This window comes from Xiphophorus couchianus, chromosome 7 (assembly GCF_001444195.1).
Source record: "Xiphophorus couchianus chromosome 7, X_couchianus-1.0, whole genome shotgun sequence".
Taxonomy (NCBI): Eukaryota; Metazoa; Chordata; class Actinopteri; order Cyprinodontiformes; family Poeciliidae; genus Xiphophorus; species Xiphophorus couchianus.
The window spans coordinates 12,689,795-12,701,481 of record NC_040234.1 but is presented as its reverse complement, the minus strand read 5'-3'; positions in this window follow the sequence as shown (position 1 = coordinate 12,701,481).

The window sequence follows — 11,687 nt, the reverse complement described above, 5'->3', positions numbered from 1 at the left end:
GGCGTCTAGTTTTCAAATTCTTTTGGATTCAATTTAACACATTTATTCTCCGTTATAAGAACAGGATTTGTAAAATGCTGTTTGACCAAAATCAGTAAATTACATAAAAAAAACAATAGATGTGGTTCTACTTGCTGTAAAGGCATGGAATTAAAAAGACAAACATTTGGGTTGTACGTAAAAGGTTGTTTATATAACAATTACAATAATGCTACTTTGATTTAAAAATAAAAAGTCCAAGCGCCTGTACTAGAAGAACCAAGTTTCTATGGTTCTTGAACTGCAGTTGAAGAAGAGCATCTTCTTCCATGGCTCCTGTGTTCCCCGTCTTCCTGCTTTCATTCGTCAGTAACTCTCTCCGTGGGTTTGCTGTGGTTAGATGGGCTTCTTGCTTTCAGATGATGGATTGTACGGTGCTCCAGGAATGTGGTTTTATAATCTAACTCGGCCTTAAACTTCACCACCACTGCATCCCTCACCTGTCTGCTGCGCTACTTGATTTTCATGATGCTGTTTGCTCTTAAATGTTCTCTAATAAATCTCCAAACAGCTGGATTTATACACCCAGGTGGACTTTAGGAGTTTAGAAATGATGTGTGACAAGGAAATGTACTAGGTCAGCACTGAGGTTTTGTTTGCGTCATGGATATTTGTTTTGATGCACAAAGATACAGTTGAAGTACAGTGTAAAACAATGAAATATGGACATAATTGCTGTTCTAAATCAACTTCAGGTCAGGGCTGCAATAAAGGTCGCTGCCTCTGACCTATTGCTTGGGGTATGTCTCTGAAGACTCCCACGAAACCTTCCTGGGTGTGTCATTCGTGCTCGCTGCTATTTTTATATTTTCTTTGACAACATTCATTAACAAGGCCAAACCCCTCCCAAAACATTTATTCACCTCTGATAGGTGCTCTCAAGTAGCCTGATCATTTTGTGGCAATGCGAGCTTCAGAAAAGGCATCTGATTGGATGCAGCGTAAGCATCTGCGAGTGACAGCGCAAACAAAACAAAACAAAACCAAACCATTTGTAATCACTGCACCAGAGACTACTTTGTAGGTCACATACACTGCAGGTCATAGAAAACGTGCTACAATTATCTAATTTAGACTTAAAATGAATGTCAATCAAGTATTCAACAAAGGAAAACATCAAATATATTACATTTTTTTACTGGGTTTCAACAAGAACCTTAGAGTTTTATTGGAGACATGGTGAAGCCGAGCGAATAGTTTTTGAGAAAAACATTTATCAGATCGTCCGAGGTGATAATTTAACTTACCAGGAAACTGGACATCTATGTAAGCAGATAATCGTATTTCACAAGACAAAAAGCCCTTATTGTCCATCTGAGCTGCTCCATTTAGCTCCAGGATTGCAGCTTCCGAACAGGTTTTACGAGCCCTTTGTGCACACTTTCGCATGTTTGTTTTGTTGTTATGGCTAATTTCTGGATATCTAATGATTTAGCAATGGTCACAAACTTTCCCTTGTTTGAATCTTTCCCAAGTATTTTGGGTGACAATAAAACTTTATGTTTTCCTAAAGCTCACTGGGAGCTCCTGGAAATAACAGAGTGGCAGGACTGTAAAGCAATAGACAGTAAGAAAACCCGGGAGATTAAAGAGCAAGTTTCAGAAAACACTATGCAATACTAAAGAAAATAACATCCAAGTTACAGCAACTATTGTGTAAGTGACAGAAGTAGTCCAAACCATAAGTTATTAAAAGCAACTTGCAAGGTAGAGGAGGAAATGAGGAAATTTACAAAGTGTCATGCAAGTGAGGGGAAAGAAAAACATCCCACAACTAAAGTACAACGTAAGATCAAGAAAGGTGACATGTAATTTCAAGAATGACTGAAAATTTTCATTAAAGCTCCAGATGTGACAAAAAAAAGTCCATAAGTATCCTGCAGGTTTTGTATCAATCTGTATCCTGTAAAATCTAAAAAGTATCTCATAAGTCCAAGAACAACAACTTGTAAATTCTGCTGACTATAATGAGAACAGACGAAAAGTAACCAGATCATATTGAAATGTAAACTGTAAGTACTGGTAAGTAACTTGTCATTATCAGAAAGTAATTTGTAAGCTCAAAGAAAGTAACTAAGACTTTCAGTAAGTTTTGGCCAGTACTTAAGTTCCACACAAAGCAGCTTGTTACTGATAGCGTGAAATGTATGGAAGTATCTAGCCATGATATTATTCAGGAAGGAATCAGGTTTTGTGTCCCAGACATGAGTAAAATCTGTTTATGAACTTTAGAAAATACTGACTGAAGCTCATAAAGGAAGGACAAAATCCAGGGTGAAATATTCCTGTTGCTACATGGGCTGAACAGCCGTTCTGAGAGGAAGAAGCCATTTCTAGAAGCAACATAAAAGACCATACTACAGTTTGTAAAAAGCCTTTTATTTTTGTTTTATTTGGAGGGTTTTGTTTGGAGGATTGTCACAAATGAAACCCTGATTTCAATCCTGTAGAAAATCTGTGGGCAAAGCTGAAAAAGTGTGAGAGCAAGACGACCTCCAGCCTGACTCTGTTACACCAGTTCTGTCAGGAGAAATGGGCCAAAAATAAAAGCAAACTATTGTTAGAAGCTTCAAAAAACAAATGTACCAAATACAAAGGATATGTATGTAAACTTAAGAAATTAAAGAAAGCTAAAAAAAAAAAAAAAGTGAATGTGAAAATGTTCTGTCATTATTCTGGTTTTTGGCAAGTAGAAATTATTTGGTTATGCTACTTGACCTAATGTAAGACAGAGAGAAAAGTAAGGTCATGTGCGTAAATATTTGGTTTCTACTGAAATACTTGACAAAAATGCCAACAAGCAGAAGCCTTCTGGAGAGAGATATGTGAACAATCTGCAGGAACAACAAATCTGTCATGCAGAGTCTTGACGCGCTCTGCTAAACGCTGTTTATTTACTCAGCTCTGCGGCTCCACGAGTTCCACAGATCCTCTGGTATTCATACTCGCCCCGCCAGAAAGGCCGATTATTGGCAGTGACGCATGTACACAGTTTCTCACTCACGTACGCACAATTAGGAGGGTGCTAATCTCACCGGGAGGCGGGAAGATCTAAAAGCCTCCACAGGAGAGTCTTTGAGTGTGCTTTATCAGCCTCCGTCACATTCAGGAGATTTGTTTACAGTAAGCGTTTGGCTTACAGAAAGAGCCGGCGATGCAACCGTTCTCTCGTGTCACTGACCTCATGAGTCTGAGTTCCCCTTCTGTCATCAGATATTAACTTCCTCTGTCATCTGTGCCTCATTACTATGAGGGGAAGGGTTGATTTTTTTTTTTTTAGCACTCGTTCTTTTCCCCCCCAGCGAGCATCTGCTTTTTTAAAAATCCTCTGTGTCTTCTGTTTTCGGTCTCACAAAGTTTTTTTTGGTTTGTTTTTATTTGCACCAAACTGGTTCCAGAACTAAACTGGAGCCAGGGTTTGCTTGACTCCTCCTCTTTCTGTTTACGCCACCAACTCCAGAACTGAAAAAAAAGAAGAAAACTGTGTTATTGCTGTCAAAATCTTGGCTTTAAAAAAAGGGGAAAAAATCATTTTGTTAGAGACAAACAACCAATTGAAATCGTGTCAGCTCCTGACGGAATTTGCCCTTTCATTGTTTTCTGGCAAAAACAATAAAATCCAGTTAGATTTGCCTAATTTTCCCTCGTACCCATAGTGTTACTGCTGTTTATTTTCATTTTATTGATCACCATGTTCAAAGCTGGATTTATAAACACTATTTGCTGTCAGTTCTCAAATATTGCAGCATCTTTTGACACTAACTGGTATTTATGAATTGTGTCCATTGATCCCTAAAGTTAATGCCCCTACGTGTTTCCTGTTTCCGTTCTAAAATTCATGTCTAATTATAATATATTTTAATTGCTTACTAAAAGTCTTCATAAGCCTTTTTCTGTTTGTTGCGGTTCTGATCTCTGTTTGGGTTTGGTGACTATGACAGATAAAGACACCTGATCAAACCAAAATCATTGTAAATTCCCTTACAGTAAACCAGGCGTGTCAAACTCAAATCCACAGTGGCACAAAGTAAAAAACTTTTTAAAAAAGTCATAATAAGTTGTTTCTTATTTTTATGAAGTTGTGAGGCGCGGTGGCAAAACCTGAAACTGCTGCTGTGCCAGTAACTCAACAGGTTGTTGCTAGGTAACCAGAGAGAGAACGTTAATGCCACCAACCTAGTTTAACTGGCTGTGAGAGGTTGAGTAGCTAAAGTCTTTCCTCTGCCTACATCCCCCAGAATGCTGTACGGTTCTGGATCAGAATTCAGCTAAATTATTGAACATTTTATTGAATATATTTTTTATTGATAATGATCATGTATCTATCACTATACATATTGTCATTGATTTATTGACCAGCCCTATCTGTAAGACACTCTTTGGCACCAGCAAAGAGCATCCTGGGATTTGTAGTACCTGCAGGACATGTGCTGTCTATCAGTAAGCCAACTCTAGGCATTTGTTATAATACCAGCTATAATTACAAACTCCAAGAGTTTAGCAAAAGTACAACAGACTAAAAATGAAACAGAAACTCACTTGAAATCATCAGCTGTCAAAATTGGTATGAAGCGATCCTGCCGCAGGTCGATTTGATTCATGGTGAATATCAAACTTCCTGCCTAAAAAGTTGGGTACAAAATTATTAAACTGCAAAGATATGAAATACTTACGAGACAAAATAACCAAACACTCTCATAAACATCAGTCAGCTTTTCAAAATGCTGGTCATAATTTTAGATAGTCACTAAACAATCCTGATTGCTGTAAAAATAACAAAAAACAGTCTTTATTAGATTGGTAATTTTAAAACATCTGTAGTTTGTCTTTAGCTCTTTGTTCTTGTTTTTTTTGTTTTGTTTTGGACAGTTTTCTTTTTTGAACCAAACATTTTTTTGTAGATGTTTTTGCAGAATCAGGCATGAACACTGTGTTTAACAACCTGAAGGAGGTTGTTAAACGCTTCAAACACCCGTCCGGGACAAACACAAATTAGTTGAAAACACTTTCAGAACAACTTGGCATCTGGAGCAGCTAAGCAAACAACCGCTGCACAGTTAGTTTAAAAGTTACTATGAGTTTCACAGATTGTTATTTTGTTCTCTTTTTTTCATATATTGTATTTAATATATATGCGGTGGAATCAAACTCAATAAGCATTTGCTTCTTCCTACTCCCTTTCAGATGTGTTGTTACTTTTTTTTTTCCTTTAATCACAACTTAATTTTTCTTTCATTTAAGTACATGTCCTGCTTTTTGGCTGGCATCCATGCCCAAAGTCCAACCAATAAATCAAATTAAATCAAGTTCAGCCTAATGTTTTAAGAGACAAAATGAAACCCAGAGGACATGCTGCTCTGTTTTCTGACGTATACGGCACAAAGTGTTTGCTACTGTTTCTAGTCGTAGTCAAAGAAGCACACCTGGAACGAATTTGCGGATAACCACCAGATGTCTGGACAAAGGTTGTTGATCTGCTCCTGAGGTAATCCAATGCTTTGAATTGAGTGTGTTTGGAACATACAGAGCGCCTTAAGGCCTGGGGATCATAAACACTGTTCTATGTTATAGTGGAAACATTAATAAAGCTGCACCAGTGTTTTCATCGTTGGTCATTTGATCCCAGGAGCGTCAGAGGAATTTGCTGTACTTCCTGTTTGAAGCATGTGGACGGTCATGTACCTCAGGGACAGCTTGTCCGGATCGTATGAATCCTGTGCTTCTCTGCAATGGATGACCGAGGTTGAACTGTAATAACCTGCACGCTCAGTTCACATGCACAGATACACACAGAGTCCATATCTGCCACAGCCTCATACGTTAAACCCTTACACTAAAAACACAGCCTGACTAAAGCAAACTTAAATTACAGAGACCATTAAAAGGTTAGTCACTGGTACTTTCCACTTTGTCGGGCAGATGAAGAAGACTAGTGAACATTCATTAAAAAGAAAAAAAAAAGGGAATTACCATGGATTGTACAAAATGAGTTTGGTTTTTTCTGAAGCCTGAAGATGTTTAGGGGAAGGAAACACAGGTTGAGGCTGACCTTTAAGTCCACCCCCACATGGGCAGCTGCAGCTAATCAGCACCCTGCCGTTACAGAAAGTGGGGTTGAAACACACCAAAAGCAATCACATGTCATCATGTGAACGAAACCGCTACAGAAGGTTTTTTCCCTCACTGTGGCCAAACAGAAAACAGCCTATTTTATTTATATTACTAAAGTAGGATGTTGGTTACAGTTATGTAACAAGTCTATCAACAACTTTTAAAAGTGACTTACTTCATGATTAAAAGCATAATATAACACAGAAATGTAATGGGTTTTCTTTCTGGAAGTACTCAATGAATTAAACTTCCATTAAGCATCACTTGGGAGGGAGCTTACTTCTTGATGCTTAAGCAGCAGAAAGACTTACAGTAAATAATAAATAAGTAGGATTTCTTTAGTCAGCCTGTGTAGAAAGTCTACCTATTTATGATTGTCCTACTTCCCACAGGATAGCAGGAGTCACCACCACTTCCTTTGCTGCTTTGGGTTTCAGCTCAGACATGAGGCACAGCATCAGGACATTCACTTTGCAAAATGTCTACCTCTAGGACTGGACAGAAGGAAGCGTCTCCCGCTTGGTCAAAAACAAAACCCCAACAAGTGGACATATAATCAAGGATTATCATTAACAAGAAAACACAGAGGAGGACGAGATTCATGCAAATCAAGAATGAGCCATGCAAGGCTAATGATTCAGTCCTTTTCTCCTTTTAATGAACATATAAGCATTATAGCAGAATATATTTCAGGTCTGTTCATTGTAAGAGATGTAGAATATAAAATGAAAAGGTTCAAACTCCTTTAGCCTGCCGCAGGAATGTTTACTCATCTTTCACCCAGTCAAGTGTTTGTTTTCCTGCTGGACATCCAAAAGGTCATCTTGTAAATGATCTATTAGAAAAGGTGGGAGCTTTTTCATGTTATGTAGTGAGACGTCATTCTATTTGCATCTTGAAAGTGTTCTGTCAGACAGACTTCCTTTCTATAAATAGCTGCATGGTTTTTAAAAAAAATAAATATAGCAAAATAATCCTAGAAAAAAGCCTGATAACAGCAGCATTCTTGACATTTTTCCACATCCGTGACAATCACATATAAGTTTCAATCTTATGCTAGCAACCACTCAACACGCTCGCAAAAAGGTGGCAAAAGTTGAGTAACGCCTCCACACGTGATTCTTTTAGTGATATTTATTTTTCACTTCTAGTGGATATTGTTCTCTTTTTGTACTTTTAATTTGTAACTTTGTTGGAATTTCCACTTATTGCCTGGGCAGTAGTATGTTTACTACTGTTTACGATCACAGAGCAGAAAGCTGAGGTCGTTGTTTCTGCCTACATCCAGTGGGTGGCGCAGGTTGCTACAATCAATGGTCGCCACACAGACACACCCACTAGAAGGAAAGAAGCGCGCCCAGTACAATACTTTAATTTCATTGGCTGAGAGGTTGCCAGGCGACAGTACTTTTCTGTTCTAAGCAGCAGAAAATGATTCGCAAGCGAGAAAGAAGCTTGCAAGAGGAGATATGGTCCGAGGAGAAAGGTTTGAGAAAGCACAATGAATATTTGAAAGAGAGCAGAAGTTTAAGCCCTGCTGTCAAACTGAATATTTGTGCTCTTGAATTATAGCAGAAAGATTATCTCACAGATTTACAATTGCAAATGTCTTGCATATGTTATGTTAAGGAAAACAAGTGTGTTTAACTTTATCTGAATGGAAACTTATGGTTTGTCTTCAGCATCTTCTGAATGACTGGGGGCACTATTGTAATCAAATCATCTTGCGCTGTAATGAGGGTCAGTGGAAAGTAACAGCATCTACTGTACATTTGTATGTGAGGGTGTAACTTAACTGGTTGTGAGTCTGATTGTGTCAGACAGAGACCAGGATGCTGATCTGTGTCTATTGTCACATGCAAGAAGAAATGGAAGAACTGTCTCAAAGTCGTTCTCACAGCTCAGGTATAAATCAAAGCTGCATTTGTTTGGTATATGTACTGACTACATTCAATGTGAATGCAATTCCCGTTACACTGCTAACAGAAACATGTTAAAATGAAACTATTATGTTGAGGGAACAACACATCATCAGGGTCATCAGGGAAAATGTCATGTGTTCAGGCAACAGCAAACCATAACAGTATCAGCATTGCAGCATAGTGTTTTGGTTTTCTGAGCTTGTAATAATCAAAGATATACCTATGATAATTTTGTTTTAATCTTAAGAATTTACCAAACATAAAGTTGCCAAAAATGATCTTAGCAAAGAAAAACATGTTTCTCGGTGGGGTGCACTGTGGACAGGTTTTCATTCTGTTACACAAAAATAACTAACATGCATGTACGACTTTAAAGAAGAAGCCAATTAAATTAAATTAATGTTTTTGGACTGTGGACCTTCTTGTCCCGCTGAGCAGCCCAGAAACACTGGCCATTTAAAAATATCCAGAATGTAAAAAGTCTTTATGCCTGTAAACTGCAAGGTAAATCTACTTGATGCATATTTTAAGTTGTTGTATATCCAGATTAATGCAACATTAAAATGTTAATAATAGCACATCCTATTTTCTCTTTGGAACATTGCCATCTAGTTTTCTGTACGCCCTTTCCTCTATATATACATATTTTTAAAAATGACTCAACCCTAAGACTGATTAAGGATCTGACAGTTCTGACAGTTCTAAACAAATGTCAGACAATTTATAAAATGACTTACTGCTGGCTAATTTCTGTTTATATTGAGCGAATGTGTTGACCAGCAGATAAGTCGCAATGAGGCAGAGCACGCCACGCCGACCCCCAAAAGAACAGATTCACAAATTTTAATATTCCTTCATCCATAACAAAATGTGGTCAAGATCAAGAGCAGGGAATAGTTTTACAAAGCAGTATAGATTACTGATAGCACAGGAGGTTGGTGCTAGTCTCATGAAAGATTTATGTCATCAATAATATTTTCCAATTAGCATTTTGGCATTTGCTTGTTTGTGAATGACATTTGAAGAATTCTGTATTAACTCCTGTGGGGTCCTGGCCAAAACTTTGGGAACTACTCAGCTTTAATATGAAGTGTTAGCTGTGGACTGCTATCCAAAATAATAAGTCTAAAACTATTATCATTACAGTCTTCTTACGCAGCATTATTCCTCTTGGAGGTCTTTTGTCTTGAATAGTGTTGGGTAACAATGCCAGCTCTATTTCAGACTCCTTTCACGCTGTTCTCTCTGTGCGCATTACATTAACGTGCATCTCTGTCATTGTTCTCGTCATAATGTTGACGTTACACAGGACTTGGATTTGGCTCATGCATCAGTACCAGACTGATGTGGCACTACAGTAAAGAGATTAAAGAGGAGCGCAGAACACATAGGCACACACTGACTCTCTCTCTCTCTCTCTCTCACACACACACACGGTAAGTCAGTGTCAGCTGCGAGAGCTATGACGCACGTTGGGCTGTGTTAATATTGTGCACTAGACTTTGCCATCTGTGTGAGCATTCCACTACAGGCAATAAACTCCAGTTCTCTCTCCTACCGAGTTCAACCAGCAGCTGCATGTTGAGTTAGTCTGTGTCTCAGTAACACACATGCTCTCTATCACTCCTAATATTTTTCACAATTAATTCCTCCTCACCTTACAGGTTATTTTAGGTATTTTAATTCTTTTTTTTACTGATGCTAAAGTGTAGACAACTAATAACAAACAACCACAGTTTTTACCAACGAAGCCAAAGTCTGCACAGCATCAAATTTGCCCTGTTTGGGTGTTGTCATTGTCTTAGAAAGCAAATGTTATTAATACATTTGACATTAAACATAATGCAAGGTGAAAGTGTTTTCATTTTCAGCCTCCTTTTTAGCATTTGCAGGCTAAATTGACAAGGAAAATGCAGTATTTTAATTCCACAGTAGAGAAAGCCGTATAGTTTCAGTAAGTAGGTATAGGAAAAAAAATAGCGGTATTGGTATCAGTTATCGGCCAAATGAGTTTTAGTATATTGGCATATCGGATATCGACCAAAATCCAATTTCGTACATCCCTAGAAAATATGTTATGTACATCTTGACATTTATGTGGGATTTGATCATTTTTAGAATGTAAATGATTAAATCAACAGCCATGGCAAACTATTTGTTAAAGAACCAGAAGCTGTTATCTGTGCAAATTGTAATGTTTGAATCTAAATGTTGAAATAAGTTTAATTTAAAATAAATTGCTCTGCTACTCAGATACATTCCTGAGCGTTTCATTTTTCTCCAGAGAGCCCGTGATGTGCAAAGAACAGAGAAACAGTGATCACAGAGAGCCACAGGGCCTCATTGCACCTCGTGGTGATATTATGACACGGGAGTGTCAGAAGTTGTGTCTCGGTGGAAACTTCGAGGAGTAGAAGTCATGCAGCAGCTGCGTCATTGAGCCGGACTCCTGGGCTTCTGTCTCTTGTTACAGCAGCTAGCTTGTAATCACCCGAGTTAGCACTACTGCTTTCTGCTGCGCGATCACATTTCTCCCCTTTGCCGCTGTCACTATGAGAAGTCTACTAGTTCACAAGTGAAGGTCCTAACAGATCGTATTTGCACTAATAAACACCCCTACTGCATCAGTTATTGCTCTGGAAATGTTTGAATCTGCAGTAAAGTAATCATGCAGCAATCTTTTAGCAAAGGTAGCCAGGCTTTTGTATAAAACGCTAATGCAGATAGCGCTACACTTTTAATAAAGTACCTTATACGGATGGAATCTATATCCATTTAATGTCTGCAAATTTATTATTGTGTACTACAGTGGAAATTAAATTGTAGTAGTAATGAAAGTAAAAGGGCATTTTTGACCACTGTGTCCATAGGAAGCATTTGGCACTAAATATAGCACAATTAAATCAGTTTTGTTACCAATCTTTGACCTATCCCAAATCCATCCTATTGTGTTTATTTTATGGAAATTAAATAACTATTGGAGGCAGTTTTAAGTAAGTCTGAGCTTGTTTAAAGCCTAACTAAAACCCAAATAATATTTTTTGCTGATATACTGTATAAATTGGACTTTAAGGATGCAATATTCAGTTTCTGTCCAAATTGTGATATTTTAGTGCAAAATTGTTTAATTTTGCAATATTTTGCCTGTAACCGTCTTTGGGATGAACGGAGGCAACTGCAGTCAAATTTTTCTATTTGTTACAACGGACCATTGTTGATTTTCTTGACGTGTTTTTATCCATTTGCATATTATTGGATGCCTGTGGCTTGGTGTGGTGCAGTTTTTGCATTGTCCTGCACAACATGTGTGTTGTTCAGGTATAGTTGACGTGTATTGAAGGCCCTGACTGAAAACCCATGGCACGCCGCTGACAACGGTACATCTTAGTTGATGTTTACATCATGTGACGTAAACAAAAAGTGTTGTTGCCAAAGTCTCCAATAACACTGAAAAAAGTTGTTAGATTTGGTACCAGTCGAATTTTTGAAAAAACAAATAGCTGGAGTCCGAAAAGTCACTAAAGCTGGCAACAAAGTTAAGTTGGCAACAGTGTTTTTCCTCGTCTTGACCACAGCCCCGCTGTGGCCTACTGTCCGCTCATCCCCACAGTAGGC